Raw genomic sequence first — 15,970 nt, 5'->3', positions numbered from 1 at the left:
GTCTTAGATCTGAAATCTGAGCTCAGACCACAACTTCATGTGTACAGAAACAGTATCAATTCTTTGCGTTCTGACCAACAAGTCAAAAAAATTGCTTAGGATAGGAGACTAAATGCCACAAAAGATATTAGTTCAATTTCTCATTTTCCTTATGATATTATTTTCGTATTGATAAATTGTTTTTCTTTGAAAACATAAAAAGAGCTGAATTGTGGTTAGAAGAGTTTAATTTTGAGTAAGCTGCAAAAAGTACTGGAATATGGCGTAGCGGACTGAAAGATTTATTTTCTTTATCATATGCTTGTGACAGTAACAAAAATTTGTTTCAAATTATTCTTGGTAATAAAACTTTCTCTTGCAGCTCAAAAGGTTCATCGTTCTAAATGGGAGCACCATGAAAGTGCTAGCAAAAGTGCCATATTAACAGAATTGTAGTTTTCAGCATCAAGTCATAGCAGCAAAAAGGGCGTATGCAAAATTTCTCCATGTAGATGTGTTTGCAGTTGTTCCTTACGTGATGGAACAAAGGTCTGAGCTTGAATTCCAGTTCCAGACCCAGAGGAGAATGAACAGCATGAACTGACTGCTAGAACTGTTGGTGCTATCACTGCTTGCTGTGTGAAAGTAGCAGAAAACTTTAGCTAGGATCAATATACCATAATAATCTTTGCAGCCACACAGGGAAGTTGGTTCTGTGCTTAGAAGAACTTTGTCTCTATTTACCTTTCTGTTTATTGACATTATTCTGTGTCAAAGTTTAGTCAAATCAATATCAGTCATTGTGAAAAGTCCACAAGTGAGAGCAGTGCAGCTGCAGCTCTGTTCACTCAGCCTTGGTGCACGCTGCTCCAAAATTGCAGGTTTTCAGAAGTGTGATCAAAGGTAATTTTTATTTGCCTGGGTGTTACTGTGTTTTTAATGGTGAATTAATAAGAAGGAAACACAAGAGAAAACACTGTTTATTTTATTAACACATTATATACAGGAATGGAATGTAGGAGTAGACTTAGTTTAGGATGAAGTGACAATTTCTGTGAACACACTGGAGGAATTTAAATGCCTACCACAAAATAGCTTATGTTTTTGAAGGGCTTCTGTTATCCTGTTTGATAATGACCTTCATGGAAGCTGGGGAGGAAGGTTAAAAGCTCATAGAATGAAATTGGGTGCCTAAATTGGGAGTTGTAGCCACAGATGCAGTCTCAGAAAGCATTTCCCAAATTAGTAATGGAAACCCTAAGTTGCCTCATTATTCTCTGACAAGTGGTTCATAAAACATGGGTGAAGTATTTGGTTTAATGATACAGGAAACCAGAAAAAGAAAGTGCTGTCTAGAATAGAATACAGTGTATAGAGGAAATTGCAGTTGATCAGAAATAAGAAATTTAGAAACCATAGAGGTGGTAGGAACAAGAATTTAGTGTTTATGCGGAGCTGACCATGGGAGATGAAAGTGTGAGAAAGGAAACTAGCACTGTTCTTCCGTTTTAGTAGGAAAACAGAATGCAAATGGTCTGTCATTGATATATGAACACGAAATTTGTCTGATGAGTGTAGTGACTGGTTGGAGTGACTGCACTTATATTCCCTTACATACAGCTCACTAGAAGCCAAGAAAGAGGAGGAGAAATGGATCCTTCTGTCAGTCTTTTTGGAGCTGCTTTTGCCTTGGTGGCCAGGAAGCAAACGAGCAGCACTGACTATATTTAATTAGGGTATTAGACTTCCAGTAACTTTCTGGTTATACTTCAACGCAGTAGAGTAATCGACTGTTAAAAACATACATATGTAGAAGGTACAGGAATAAATATGTTTTTAAAGATGAATAATGTATTACATTAGGTAGTCCTGGGGTGTTGGAGAAAATCAGATAAGCGTGCAGGTCAGGTCTTGTTCAGTTATAACCTTAAACCATTCTGGCTAGAACCACACTATTCTTACGAAGTGCAGTTATGTCTTAAACACTTGATCTTTTCCATTTCATGTGGCTGTCACGAGTGATCGTACTTCATATGCTTTTCTAGGAATGTGTTCTGGGAAGAAACAGCAGAAAGGCTTGGAGTCGTATATTGAACTTCATGTCTTTACCCTTGCTGTGAAGACAGTCCTTCCACACTGAGTGACGATGCCTGTGTAAGTAGCAGTGCTTTTCCTGTACTGTACTTCTGTCTGATTTGTGCCTCATTGTGGTTGCCTTTCCCTTCTCTTCGTTGTTGGTAATCTTCCAAGGAGCACAGGCAGCACCTGGGTTCTGTGCATGCCAGCACCTTTGCATGCAGTTATGCATGCACAGTTCCACTGAGAGCAAGAGGATTAGCTTTTGCTTTGCAAGAATCTGAATGGAAATGAAGCTGCAGAACAGGTTCCCTGTACCCCATATTTTCAACAAACCAGATCTCCGATTCTGCTTGTGGAGAAAAATCAAAAGGCCTTTTGTGCTCTGCCAGTGAGAATCCAATATCTGCGTGTTTGCCCCACCAGTACTTCCTTGGCTGGAGGCTCCCTTTATCACCATGTGGGCCACCAGCACTGCTTTTAGGAGACCGCTAATGCTGTATCACCACAGTCTGTAAGGCAGCAGATTTGTGCAGTCCTGCCATACAAACTGTCTCCACCTATCCTATGCAGAGAGGTCTGTGTTTCTCTGTATTTTGCAAAGAAATGCATCTCCCAGCTCAGAATCATTATCCTTGGGGACATTAGTGAATGATTCTTTCCAGCTGACCAGATACTGGCTTTTCCAGGGCTGCAATTCAGGAGGCTGCTGCTGCAGTCCAATTGCATGATTTCCAGTGCCGGACTAGCTCTCTATAGGCCTTCCCCAAACATTTCAGGTATTGCTGACTTAATTGCTGCCATACCTACTCGCATTACTGTTTAAAAATAGGGGAAGAACGGGCCATCTTTTTGCTTTTAACAGAGTAAGCTGTACAAACAGAAAGAGAAAGGCATGCTAATCGCTCGCTGCGATCGCTGAAGCATGTAAATATTAATTATGGCATTGTCACGTTAGCTGGGTGCAGAGCAGTATCCTCACTGACTGGCTGCAGGCTGACATCTCAGATGCTGGCCAGCACATGGGGATGCTCCCATCCTCTTGGTATCTGGTTTCCATGGCAGTAGTCAAAATAGGAGATAGCATCCCGGTGAGGTTGCCATATGAGCCAGTTTCTATGGTGTTGGCTAAAAAAAGCAGGGTGCTGTGTCGTGTTTGGGCGCTTGTGGTGTTTTTGAGAGGCTCTAATGCAGACAGTGATGCTGCAGGCAGGCAGGTAAGAAGTTCCTGCAGCTGTCTGCATGGATGGGCATGTGGAGCAGGTGGAGGCATCAGAGAAGGCACTAGGGTAAAGGGAGAAACATCTCTGCGGTATGTGGTGAGGTGGGCCCTGGCCGGACACGGCTGCTGGAAGGGCCCAAGCGAGATGTCCTGCCTCAAGGACGAATGAGAGCTGAGGCACTTTGTGAGCGCCTGAGGGTTGTCGAAGCCCCGTCTGGGAAGGAGGCGGTGCTCAGCTCGAGGCCGAGGCTGGGTGGAGCCGGGGATGCCCCGGCCAGGTGGGGTTGGGGCCGCCGGCAGGGTGGGCGCTCACGGCCGGCTCCCGCCGCCTCCTTCCCCCTGAGGGGAGGCCAGGGCGGACGGGACGCGAGCCCGCGGCGGGCGGGGCGGGCGCGAGGAGGCGGGCGGGAGCCAATGGGCGGCGGCCGGCGGCCTCCGAGGCGGGGAGCTGCGGTGCGCGCGGCCAACGAGAGACGGCGGCTGGGGTGCGCGCGAGCCCGGAGCGGGGAGGTCGAAGGAGGGCGCGGCGCGGCCAATAGGAGCGGTGCGCGCCCTCGGTCCCGGCGGGGAGGGCGCGGCGCTGCCAATGGAGAGCGGCGTGCCGCGCACGCGTAGTGGGGGGGGGGGGGGGGGGGGGGCGCCGCGCGCCGTAGGTTGGGGGCAGGGGCGGCCCCGCCCCTTCCTCGCCGCAGTGAGTAGCGAGCGGGCGGCCATGTTGTGCGGGGGGGAGGGGAGGAAGGAGTTGAGAGGAGACGGGAGAGACTCCCTCACACACACGGCACAAGATGGCCGGGGAAGCAGCCGCCGCCGCCGCCCGGCTCCCGGGCGCTTTCCCCGCCGCTCGGAACGGGGGGGTCCGACGGGCGCTCCGGGTGCCGGGCTCGGCGGCCACGTCGGGCCCGGTGCTGCGGGGTCTCCGGGGGCGACGGAGCGCGGCCGGGGGAGCCGCCGAAGGGCTGCGACGGGCGAAGGGCAATGGCGCCGGGCTGCCGAGCCCTGCCCGAACCTCGCCCTCGGCGGGCGGGCGCGGAGCCGTCCCCCGGGCGCCGGCGGGGCGAGGAGGGCGGCAGTGCCCCTTGCTCGGGGCCCTCGTCGGCCGGCAGCGGGCTGCAGTCGCCGGTAAGTGCCCGAGCCGCCCTGCTCCTCATTGTCCTTTGTCCTTGGGAGGAAAAACAAAACGTCCTTGGAGCCGGGAGGGGGAGGGGGCCACCGTCGCTCCCGCCGTCCCGTCCTCCCCCCCCACCCCCGCCCCTCTCCCCGAGGGCGGCCCGGGGGACCCCGGCTCTTCTCCCCGAGCCCCTCCGGGCCGAGAGGGAACCTCGGGGCCGGGGTGCCGCGGAGGGAGCCCCGCTACGACGCGTCCTCCCCGCCGCCTCTGGGGCTGCGGAGCGCTCCCCGCCCCCCGAGTGCAGGGCGGCCCCGGGCCGGGGAGTTGTGGATGGGGGCGACGGCGGGCGGCGGCCCCGGTGCTGCGGCAGGCGGACGAGGGGCTGCGGGGCCGCACCGCTCCGTGCAGCGCCGAGCCGCCCTACGACTCCGCTGCAGCGGCGAGAACTCGGCGGGTGCGGACCGTGGCACGGCAGTGGTTACGTGCTTAGCCCCGAAGCTCCCGTCTGTTTAAAGAGCGTTTGTTGCCCGTCGCTGCTCGGATGGGGGGTATGTTTTCGTAGTTGATAAGAACAAAGACGCCATGTCCTTTTCTCTTAAAAATAAAACTTAGTGGGTTTTTCTGGTGGGGTGTTGGCTTTTAACTCTTTCTAAACCAGCAAGTAAAAAAAACAGGCTGCGGATGAGACAGCTCTGTACTTTATTGAGACAATGGATAGGAATATACCGCACTTGGAAAACAGTTGTTCAGGTGCTGAACTTTAAAGAAAACTCCAACAATTACGGAAGATACGATTTTACTATTTAAATGGCAATATGAAAACTTCCAAACATGAGGAAAACAAAGATCGGTGGTGCCAAGTCTGTAGTTTGAAGTTGGCAGAATACTACAGTTGTGATTTAGGCGATGGCAGGAGAAGAGAAGGTACTTATTTAAATAGGAATTATGCGATACGGAGGCGAATGGGTTCCCGTGTGACAGTAGAAGCTTTTAAAAAGCATTTATTGGGTGACAGTTTTGTTCCTAGTGTTCAGTCCGTGCATTTTTCAGGGAGCTTGCAGTCGTTTCAGTTTATATAGCATTTCTATCGTTGTTTTGCTTGTTAATAATTTAGAAGTTGTCCGACAGCTATTGCAAGACTTTTGAAAAATGCAAGTTTAAATGGAATGTCTGATGTTTGTTTTGTGCTGGCTTACGTTCAGCAATTAACAATTTAGGGGTAAAGCTGTAATTCCAAATGTGTAAGAAGTCACTGCAGTAAAGCAGGAGGTAAATATTAAGAACTTCAGTTCTAATTGGATATTGTGTGTAGCCATATTTATTGCATTCATCTGTTGTACAAGATTATAAAACTCCGTGCAGGTTTTAAATGCTGCAGTTAGAGGTAAACCTACATTTTCATTTTTTTCCTCTGCAAACACGAATCCATCGTGGCAACAATGAAAGTGGCCTTTTTTAGAGATGGAGATAGAAGTTTGAGCAGCCATTGGACTTGTATCACCTTTACGCAGGGTGCTTCATATCTTTGTTTTAGGTTTGGGTTCTGGCTTTGTAATTCCAGCAACAGTTCTGCAGTGTATAACAGGTTCTGACATGCAGACTTTGCAGAAAAGAAAGTTCTAGCTTTAGGTGGGGGGCTGTAGTTTTTTGCTCTTTTAGTATGTAAGGGGACATATTTTCAAATAGCTTTGGTTTGTTTCTTTCAGCTGCTGAAGCCAAAATAGCAGCCGTCGCTCACAGTGAATTGCTTGTAATTTTTAACGTATTTTGTTTAATATCTGTGCATTTTTTTGTACGTGGGATGTTGGTCTTATAATTTAAATCCTTAACGTAACATGAAAACGATTTTTAATTTACCCACATATGAATGGGATTATTTCAAACTTCTTCCAGAGTATGAAGTAGCGATGGCAAATGTGAGTGCTGCAGGATTAAATGTTGAGGCTTTGCACAAAAAGCGAGGGAAGTTGGCTGAAGGTAATGCAGATATGGGTTGGGTGTGTGGAGGAGCACGGTTTGGGATCTCATGAAGGTCGGAGAGCTGGAGGCTTTAAATTCTATTCGGAGGGGCACGAAAGAAACCTTATTTGGGGAAATGAGGTAACTCTTGACTTAGCATTCAGAGGCCAATGACAGAAGCCATTTCAGAACTTGCAGCGATAGCAGGTAATTTTAAATAATGTTGCATAGCCTACTTGTAGGGACTTTAATGTGGGAAGAGTGCAGGGACTGAGAAGCGTTCTGCTATACAGAAATGACTCCTAAGGAAAAGCTAAACTGGTTAAGCATTTGATCTTTTGGTCAAAGGAATAGGAGACAGAAGAGCAGATTACAGCTCTTCATGCAGAAATAGAGATCGTGCATGTTGTGTGTCAGTCACTCTGCATCTCCTGTGTTTTTCTTCAGCCAAGTATGTACAGTCACCCGTACTTTTATTTTTAGAGTTGAGTTATAAAGATGCAGTTACTGCTACTGTAAGTTTTTCTTAATTTAATAATCATCAAAAGGTCAATAAATTTCAAGCATCTTGTCCTAATTTTCTAAAGCAAAATGCTGAGTGTATTTTTTTTTTCTTTCAGGTAGAGTTCCATGAACAATACCTTGTTTCCTGAATGGCTTCCAGAAGAATCGTTGGTACCTTATTTTCTTAGGTAAGAGTGGTTATAACTTGTGTTAGTACATACAGTTATTGTTAATTATATGATTGTGAGTTTTGCTTTTTTACTACTGTGAGGGGAAAAAAAGGCAAAAAATTCAACTTAAATTGGAAGGAACGCGTTTTATAAACGGTCTGGACTTCTTGGATGCCTTCTTTCTGCAGACACAGTTAGACTTCCAGCAATTAATGAAATACATGCCCCTTCTCTTTTCACTTTAGCTTTTCTAAGGTTAGTTATGAAAGTGGACTGTATGTGTGTAAATATACACACGTGTTGTATTTGAGGGAGGTGACAGTGTATTTGTGTAGACCCAGATAACTGCATGCGTCTCGTTTCACCTGTGAAAACAGGCATTCAGCTTCAGAAACTGTATTTTTTGTATTCAGAACGTTTGTAGCATTAATGCTTGGGCGCATGGTGACATCTGTGTGTGACAGAATAACTTTAGGCTTCAGGTATTTCTGCAGAAGACTGTTCTGCGGGGTCTTGTTCGTTTTTGGAGACCTGAATGGTAATGCTTGGTAAATACAGATATTAACATGTATTCTAGGTACAATTTTTATCAGTCGTAAGACACCCACCATGTTTTCAAGAAGTTTATATTGGTCAAGAACATAAAGACCATAGGTAAAAACCCGTGTGTGTCTTTTTTCTCTGACAGACTTGTTTCTTTTGCTTTGTTTTTCTTTAGTGGCTATTAATGAATACGGAGGATTCAGATGGCTGGTCAAGTAAAAGACCTTGATCAGAATTGAATGCTGTGTGTGCCAGGTATGTTCTACCATTGGTTTTCTGTTTTTAATTCTATATGTGTTATTTTTTTAAGCAAAATAAACATGACGTGTTTAAGCTCAGACCTTGTTGAATTTTCTTTCCAATCTCAGTGCATTTGAGAACTGCTATTATATGCTAAATAATGCTCAAGTCTCTTTACTAATTTTCTGATTTTTATATTATTTGTAAGACATTTTTTAAGAATCTGAAATGAGCAGAACTGTGAAGTAAGCCTGTGCTTATTGGGGTTGCCATTCTTGTCAACGACTACCAGTTTAATCAAACTTTAGAAATAGTTGAACTGAAGGTATTGATTTGTTAAAGGTGATGTTTGTGAGTTTTTACGCACTATTTTTACAGAAGAAACACAGAAATTCTCTTCTCAACATTTTAATTTCTTTTTACTCTTAAGAGCCTAAACCCACACTCAGTCTGAACAAAAAAATCTTGCTGTCCTTGCAGTGTCAGTTAACCAGCGTTCCAATGTTTGATTATTATTATTATTTTTTACATTTCGAGGTTCTGTGTTTAGAGACAGAGTAACATGTTACATTTGCGCCATGCTTTTACCACTGTATAATTAAAAGTTGGGAATCTTGTTTGTCTGTCTTAACTGGTTCCTTTTTGCAGCTTACGATGCTAATGTCCTTCAATGTAAATTCCGGACCTCAGAGCTTAAGGGCGTTTACTTGGAGATGTGTAGCAGAACTCTCAAAAATACTCCTGACAATTTGCTTTGAAATATACACAGAATTTATCCTCATAAGTTAAGAAGACCAGTCTTACAGACTTACCTGAGTGCAGCTTTTCTCCTTGGCTTGGATGAAGCAACAGCCTGCTCGTATAAGAGGAGTTAAATACCTATTTTCTTTAGGCATTTTAAATCTGTTTGTATTGTAATGAACTTCTAGCAGTAACAGCAGACAATAGGCAAGATGGAAATCAGTGTTTTCAGGTAACAGACATACACCGTACTGTGTGGATGTGCTGCAGCAAAGGTTAGAAAGGAAATACGTTGTTCAGTGCATTTTGGACCTTCGTTGTGCCTCTGCCTGAGGAGAAGTTTGAGAAGTAGAAATTAGTAGGAATGATCTGATACCTTGAGAAGAGCAGCACAGCATACTTGAAATCCCATGTGAATCTTCATTTATGAAGGGCCAGAATTGCCAGGCGTATTACAGTCTATTATGTAGACTGAGCTGTGATTCACATAAAAGAATATTCGGACCTTGGTGGTAGTAATGGAGCTAGTCAAACTCAAGATTTGTGTCCTAATACTATATCTTTAAGCTACTAAAATTACCACTCTTAATGACTTGCTTTTAAAAAGTGCTTAGAGCTGAGTCATCTTGACTGACCTGAGCATTATAGAATGCATATGAAATTGAGCTCTTTGGTCTTAATTGTTTTATATGCTCTGTATGCCATCATGATGCTGTTTGTGCTGAATGGATACTTACAATACAAACAGTTTTAAAAGTCCCTTGCTGATTTTGTGACCTCTTTGGAGTCTCTTGTTTTTGTATGAACGTGTTTTCATCTAGTAAGTGTCAGCTTGCTCCTTAATTTAGGTATGCCTTACTGGGACTCAAGGAAAGGTTTAAGCTCATGACCACACTGCAGCATATTAATAAGGCGTAACGTTTGTAGGATTGACAGCTTAGGTGGAAAACCAGTGGGACGGCTATAGGTTGTATCATCTTCACAAAAATACTTCCTTAGTTTCTCCTGATAAAGAAAGTGATGTCAAGTCAGTGGTTTAAGAGCAGCTCGTCTCGCTTCATTATGAAAGGAGACGTGTTTTCCTGCTTCGTGGACACACTAGTGCTAATCTCTTGGTGAAGGAGTAGCATCTGTGCTGCAAAGCATGTTTTCTGTGGGGGACTTACAACATCTCTTTGTACTCTGGAAATATAAGATGCAACTGTAAGCCTACCAAAGAAGTCCACGTTAGTTTAACAATCTAATCACATGATATCTACAGCAATTACTGTGACCAGTTGGATTAAGAGCTGTTTAATTTGCCGTGTATGAAAGAACGCTTAATAGGAAATAGATGTGTTAATTGTCTTAAGCTTTTGTTTACTGTCTGCCCAGTCTGCTGCTCTTGGTGTAAGCATTCAGCTTTTGTGCTGCATTTAATAGTTAGGGAGTGAATACCTCAAGGGTATCAACAATTGTAAACTGAATTGTTCGGGTGTGTTTGAAAATAGTGAAAAAAGGATCACTTGTTTATGTACATTAACTTGTATCTTGGTGGTGTTTTGTGAAACTCACTGTTTGATGGATTCATCTGTTCAATGAAGAGAGGTTTCACTACTTCTTAGCAGTGCCACCACAACAAATACTGCATCTGTTCTCCAACGTTTTGCTGAGTTGGGAAGAGCGCTGTCTGGTCAGCTCTGAACTGGAGTGTTTTGGTAGAGGAGGCTTTTACTTTGTGCTGTTACAAAGCCGTATTTTATATCCTCATTCAAGTTTCTGAGAAATTACCTTAAATGAATGCTATCTCTAGATTTAAAGAAAACAAAGTAGCTTGAAGGTAGATAATGTGTTTTTGTTGTTAGAAATGATTGAGTGCTGTAACTGGAAAACCTTTCCATGGCTGGCTTTACTTAGTCTTCATCTATTACATTGCACTCTTGAGTGTTTTATTGAGTGTAATGTTAGATGTGGGAGAGAAGGAGATTTGAAGGACATAATTAAGCCTCTTTATCTAGTTCACACATCTTAAGCTTTTCATGTGTGTTCTGAGTAAATGACTGATAGGTGCCTCTTGAATGGTCAAAAGCTGGCAACCATGTTGTGTTCTACAGACTCATCCACCATTTTAGGATTGCCTTCACGTGCTTTCATTTAGTAACAGCTGTTGGATCATCATTTTAAGTACATATTTTAAACATGTAAATTTCATGTTCATCTTGATATCCTTCATGTTTATGCCACTCATGCACTCATGATCTTTATTAATTTTTCCCTCTAAAGGGATTTTTTCCTGTGTTGTTTCAAGTGAATTGTAACAGCAGAGAAATAACTGTTCATCTGTTTTTCTTTCTACTCATCTGAGTAGCTATCAGTTTGAAGATGAGAATGTATAACACTGTAGGAAATGAACCTCATTATAATGGTTCATCATACAGGTTCATTAATTTTTACTTTGTTGGAAGGTGTGTTCTAGTATAAATAGAGTCTGAGAGATCATGAGAGAAGTATTTTCCTTCTACATCAGAAGGCAACTTCTGTATCTCATGACTGTAGGTTGATTGGTATGGATGAAATTCAGCAAGAAAAGGAGAGGAATTGGTGAGGTCTTGACATTTCAGGTTTTGTTTTAGTCTTTTTACCTCTGCATAACATGATTCTTAGTAGGAGTTTATCGGTAGGGATTCCCAATAAGCATTTTCCAGATGGAGTTTTCATATCTGGGACTTGACCATAACGAGCAGCTTTGTAAGATACAGATCAAATAACTTGTTCCATGTGAGTCTGTCAAACTATCCTACTGCATCCAACTGTTACCACCTATTTGTGAAATGAGTATTTTAATTGCTTTAATGTGGAAGGCAGATTGGTTTCAGCATGTTTCCACTTGGTTTATTTTCTCTTTAGGAGATTTATGAATAGTTTTTTGGGGGAGAGTTGTACAGATTCTTACTGCACATTGCCCAGTCATCCCTCAGGTTCAGATTCTTCATAAAAGTGCCTTCCATACTTTGTGCTTGGGAGTGTTTCTATTCAAGGGGGGAACTTCGACTTCTGTCATAAACCTAGGCTTCTGTGTTCTGGTCTGCTATGTCTTTGTCTATGTTTTTATTTTTTTTTTACTATTAATTTAAGCATTTAATATACTGTTTTTCCTGCAGATGTATTGAGGAAATGATTTACTGTAAGCAAAATAACTGCTCTTGGTTGAAGCACTGGTAAGTTGTTATTCTTAATAATGATTTTTACATTTTAGCTGTAAAAACAACTAAGAAAGAAAAAAACCAACATATGGCTGTAATGTTGAACTTGCTGAAGTTTTTGGCTGAGTACATTCTGAAGTCCTTGAAAATGTATTGCTGTGCATGTGTGTGTTTCTACAAGGCTCACTTAGGAGGACCACAGCAGCATTGTTGCTGAGCTATAAGAAACAAAAGCTATCTTTCTGGAGAGGAGCTTTCATATGTAATTGTGGTATTCTGCTGCTTCTGTCACTGAACTCCGTATTTATGAGCATTATTGAATCATAAATTTGCTAGTTTAGAATGGCTTGACACACAAATGCCTGTCACTCTGCACTTAAAATTTAGGTAACAAATGGTGTGGAAAGTGTCACAGCAGGATAAATTTGCCTTACAAGCATTTCATGTTGTCCTTTTATGCTTCTGTCAGCCTCAAGAGAGTGGCTTTGAGCAGATAGTAATTGTCTCTATAGACTTTTTTCTTCTATGATGATTCTGTTTCTGTTCCATCTTTCAGAGTGTTTCAGCTTTGCAGAAAGCTGTAATGTTGATACAGCTTGCTGCGTTAAACTGCTAGCTGATAAACCTTCATTTAAGAATCATTCTCCATATAGTCAACATGTAAAAATGACTTGAGTCATTTGGCTTGAGTAGAAGAGTTTATTCATTTCTGCACTGGATGAAGGTGGGGATGGAATAGTCTCCATCTTCCTTTGCTGAAAGCAGTTGGGTCTCGATTTGTTTGCTGACTCTGGCACGTTCTGTGACTCTTTCAGGAGCCCTCTCTGGAAATACTCAAGTCCTTTTGTTTTCCTGTCTGCTTAAAGTTCCACATCCTTGGTTCTACGTTTTCACTTAGGCCATCCATTGGATTTGTGTGCATCAAGTGACTTTAGTAGGAGGCTCTCTATTCCTGTGGAACTGTGCTTCAGAACGTACGTTCCTTTAAGAGGCAATTTCTTGGAGGCAGTTCTCCCTGTTTGAAGGGGTGTCTCATTGAGCAGTGCCTGCCTTAGGCTGCAGGTAGCTTGAAAAACATGTTGCTCCAAGATGCAGCTTTTCCCTAGTTTCAGTGATGCACAGTAGCTGTTAACTTTTAACTGGCTATGTTAGCAGCAACCTCCAGCAACCAAACCTTAATGAGAACAAAATGCCATCAAAGCTGCCTCACGTGCTAGAAAAGCAACTGCTCCCAAGTCGCTCACTTTCTTCTGTTCTGTTCCTGTGATGTGAGGACTAAGATAGAGAGAGCTCTTTGGAAAGCAAAAAGGAGTGTGTGGGGGGGAGAGTCCTTATTCACTCCAGGATGTGTTGTGGCCTTGTGCTGCTTTTGTTACACTTCATTTTGGAGTATTTTATCAGTGAGTGCGTTGGGTCGTGAAGCAAAAGAGTAGAAAAGACCAACCTTAGGGAATTCAATTTAGTGTGTGGCATGTTTTGGTGATCTTGGCTTAGTTTCACCACTTCTTCTGTTCTCTAAATTTCATTATGTTCTTCTAAAAGTATTAAGCTACCTTTCATTGTGCAAGTGTATGCAAAACAGCTTATTTCTTCAGGTGTTGTAAGCAGATGTTATTCTCTCTAGCTGTTCCTTGAAACTCTTGCTGAGCTGCTGTCCACTGTTACCTTTCTTCCCTGATCATCTGCTATGATCTCTGAGCATGATTTATTAATGTGTTGCACTTGTCCGTGAAATATCCACCTCTTTCATTTTGTTGTATGTTTTCCCATTTTTTGTCATTGAAATGTAAATAAGCTGTGTCAGATCTGGTCTATTGAGGAGGGATTAGGCTTCAGGTTACACACTGGGTAATTTTTCTGTCCTTATTTTGTAATCTTTACCTCAAGGAGAGGGTAAATGTGAAAGTGCCAATTGGAGGCAGTTGTCTTCAAGATCTGTTAATTCAAAATGAATTTGCAAAAGAACGTGGGAATGTTTGAGTCTTGAAAAGTGTATTTTAGTACCGTATCTGGGTACCTGCTAGCATGGATCCTGCTTTAAAAATGTTTTAATGTACTTTTTAAATACTTCTGATTTTTAATTCCTTTCTTAATTAGATGGGAGAGGAAAGCACTAGGAGCTTTAATGAAGTTAACGTGCTTTGCTATGTGCAGTAAAATCTACGTGGCTTATGTTCATTCCAGATACTTTTTATTTAAATGTGACTTACGGTTGGTTTTGAAAATAATACTCCTGAAAAGTGCAGCTGTACATGAAGTCTGTCCTTGATCACATTTTACATTAATTTTTAAATCTGAAATACCTGGAAAACTGCTTTTCTCAGTTAGAAATTGCTGATTCCATGAGTTGTTTTTCTTTCACTGCTGTGCTTACTTGAACGTGCAGTAATGTGAACGGGGACTTTGGACTGCCCAGAGCACCTGGTTACTTACTTGGAGGCTCTTAATGTCAACAGAGGGCACATTTGCTTTTCCTTCTAGTGCAGGAGCTACCAGAGGTATCTTCAGAATCTTTAATGACTCTTGAAAGTAAAATTTTTAATCAGCTTTGAAGTACGGAACTTGAGGTTTCATCTGCCAGAACCTCGTTCTGTCCATTCAGCTCCCTCTGTTGGAGTCCATTTCTTCAGCAGGCAGTTTCTAATCTTGTATACCAGCCTTGGAGTATGAGAGACTTCAGTCTGAAGAACTTGTAACTGTGTTGGTGTCTTGCACACTTGCACTGATACGTGGCTGTTCTGTATCTTGTCACTGGTCTTCAATCTCAATACTTGAGAAATAAAGGCTTTCAGCTGACCCAAAAAAATGAGACCACAATTTTGGCAGTAAGGGATGTATGTTGCTGCTTTGGTCTCTGAATAGATACAGTATCACATAAGCAATTATCTGAAGCAAAAGCTTTGTAAACACAAAGGTTTCAGGAATGTTACCAGTTTGCCAGACTGGTCATTATGTTACCAGTGGTTACCAGTTTGAAGGAAACAATATTACATTGACTACCCAGGTCGTTTTGTTTATCTTGGCCATTATACTGGGTATGGAAACAAGTATATCGAATAGTAGGTAATAGAAATTGGAAAAATGGGAATATTGTCTAGCTGATGTTACAGAAGGAACTGAGTATCTGGCTATCTGGCTATATACTATGGCAGAAATGTGGCTGTTCATGGTTGCACTAAATGCGAGGTCACTGCATGTCTTAGTGGAGGAGTATATTTTAGCAATGCTGCTGAAATGTCTTAGCCATCTTCTTCATAAGGACAGCTTGTAAGTAAACAAGTGGTGTGAAATCATCTAATGAAGAAGTTTCATGTGAGACATATTGATTGCTCTTACGACGTTAGCCATTACTTCTTGATGTATGAACAACTTCTAGACCAGTAGCTGTTGCAGCATTTTCTTAATTATGCTAACAGTTCTGTTTACTGCTAATTATTTTGCAAGGTCAAAAGAAGTGTGTGAAGTGAATGTGACAGGGCTACTTGCAGAGTTTTTTGTACAACCAAGTGTAGGTGAACCTAGTAAAGAAATTTGCCCTTAAATGTTTCTTGGCAGATCTCGTTAGTGTTTAAGGCAGAAAGCTAACTCAACTGAAAAGGGCCTTTCAAGGTTGAGTGATGTATAACTAAATTACATTTTTGAGAAGTGGGAAAAGCTATTATCAATAATTAAATCCACTTATTTCTTGAAATAAACAAAACGTTTTAAAGATATTATTTGTAGGGCTTCCATTGCACTGCTGTTAATGCTTCTGAATATTTGATGATAACAGTAGTGTTCAAATTAGTGCTGGTGATTTTTTTCCTCATGTTTTGGTACATGTTTGAACATCATTGTTAAAAATACCCAAAGTATTACTTTATTTTCAATTGGCTGAATGAGTTTGAAATTAGGCTAGTATATAAAACAATCATTCAAACCAATCAACCAACCAATCCACAAACTGGCTTTTTTTTAGGTTAGCAATGAAAAGAAACCCTTCCATATATTTAATTTGTCCTCAGTGAGGATAAATTGAATGCTTGAAACAAAGAACTTAGGCAAATATGTACGTTTTCAGAAGCAGAAATCAAAGATCTCATGACTAAGAGTGCCATTAGTGCAAGTGATGCACAGTGTTTATTACGGAAAGTGGCTGACCAGATCCTGCATTCCACTTCTGTGCTGTGCTGCTTTTCCATTGTGTTTAAAACAAGGAGTAAACTTTTCTATAGAGGAATGGTGCACGAGGCCCATAGGTGGACTT

General features: G+C 42.3%; 1 protein-coding gene across 6 annotated transcripts in view; it reads left to right on the top strand.

Annotated features, from left to right (window-relative positions):
• CHD2 (chromodomain helicase DNA binding protein 2) overlaps positions 1–15,970 on the top strand; it is an 83,106-nt gene that overhangs the window by 10,081 nt on the left and 57,055 nt on the right. For 3 of the 6 annotated variants that reach the window (XM_042824228.1, XM_042824223.1, XM_042824227.1), the window contains exons 1-5: positions 790–882; positions 2,025–2,133; positions 6,965–7,036; positions 7,737–7,816; positions 11,683–11,739. The gene's annotated coding sequence lies outside the window, so the exon portion shown is untranslated. Of the gene's footprint in view, positions 1–789; positions 883–2,024; positions 2,134–4,317; positions 4,397–4,786; positions 4,934–6,964; positions 7,037–7,736; positions 7,817–11,682; positions 11,740–15,970 lie in introns of those variants that run through there. The other 3 variants (XM_042824224.1, XM_042824225.1, XM_042824226.1) reach the window with 3 other exon arrangements.

The sequence above is a fragment of the Centrocercus urophasianus genome, unplaced genomic scaffold (genome assembly GCF_019232065.1).
Source record: "Centrocercus urophasianus isolate 14NV4802_14NV808 unplaced genomic scaffold, USGS_Curo_1.0 seq_23, whole genome shotgun sequence".
Classification (NCBI taxonomy): domain Eukaryota; kingdom Metazoa; phylum Chordata; class Aves; order Galliformes; family Phasianidae; genus Centrocercus; species Centrocercus urophasianus.
Note: the sequence above shows the minus strand (reverse complement) of the source record. Positions and strands in the feature narration are given on the sequence as shown.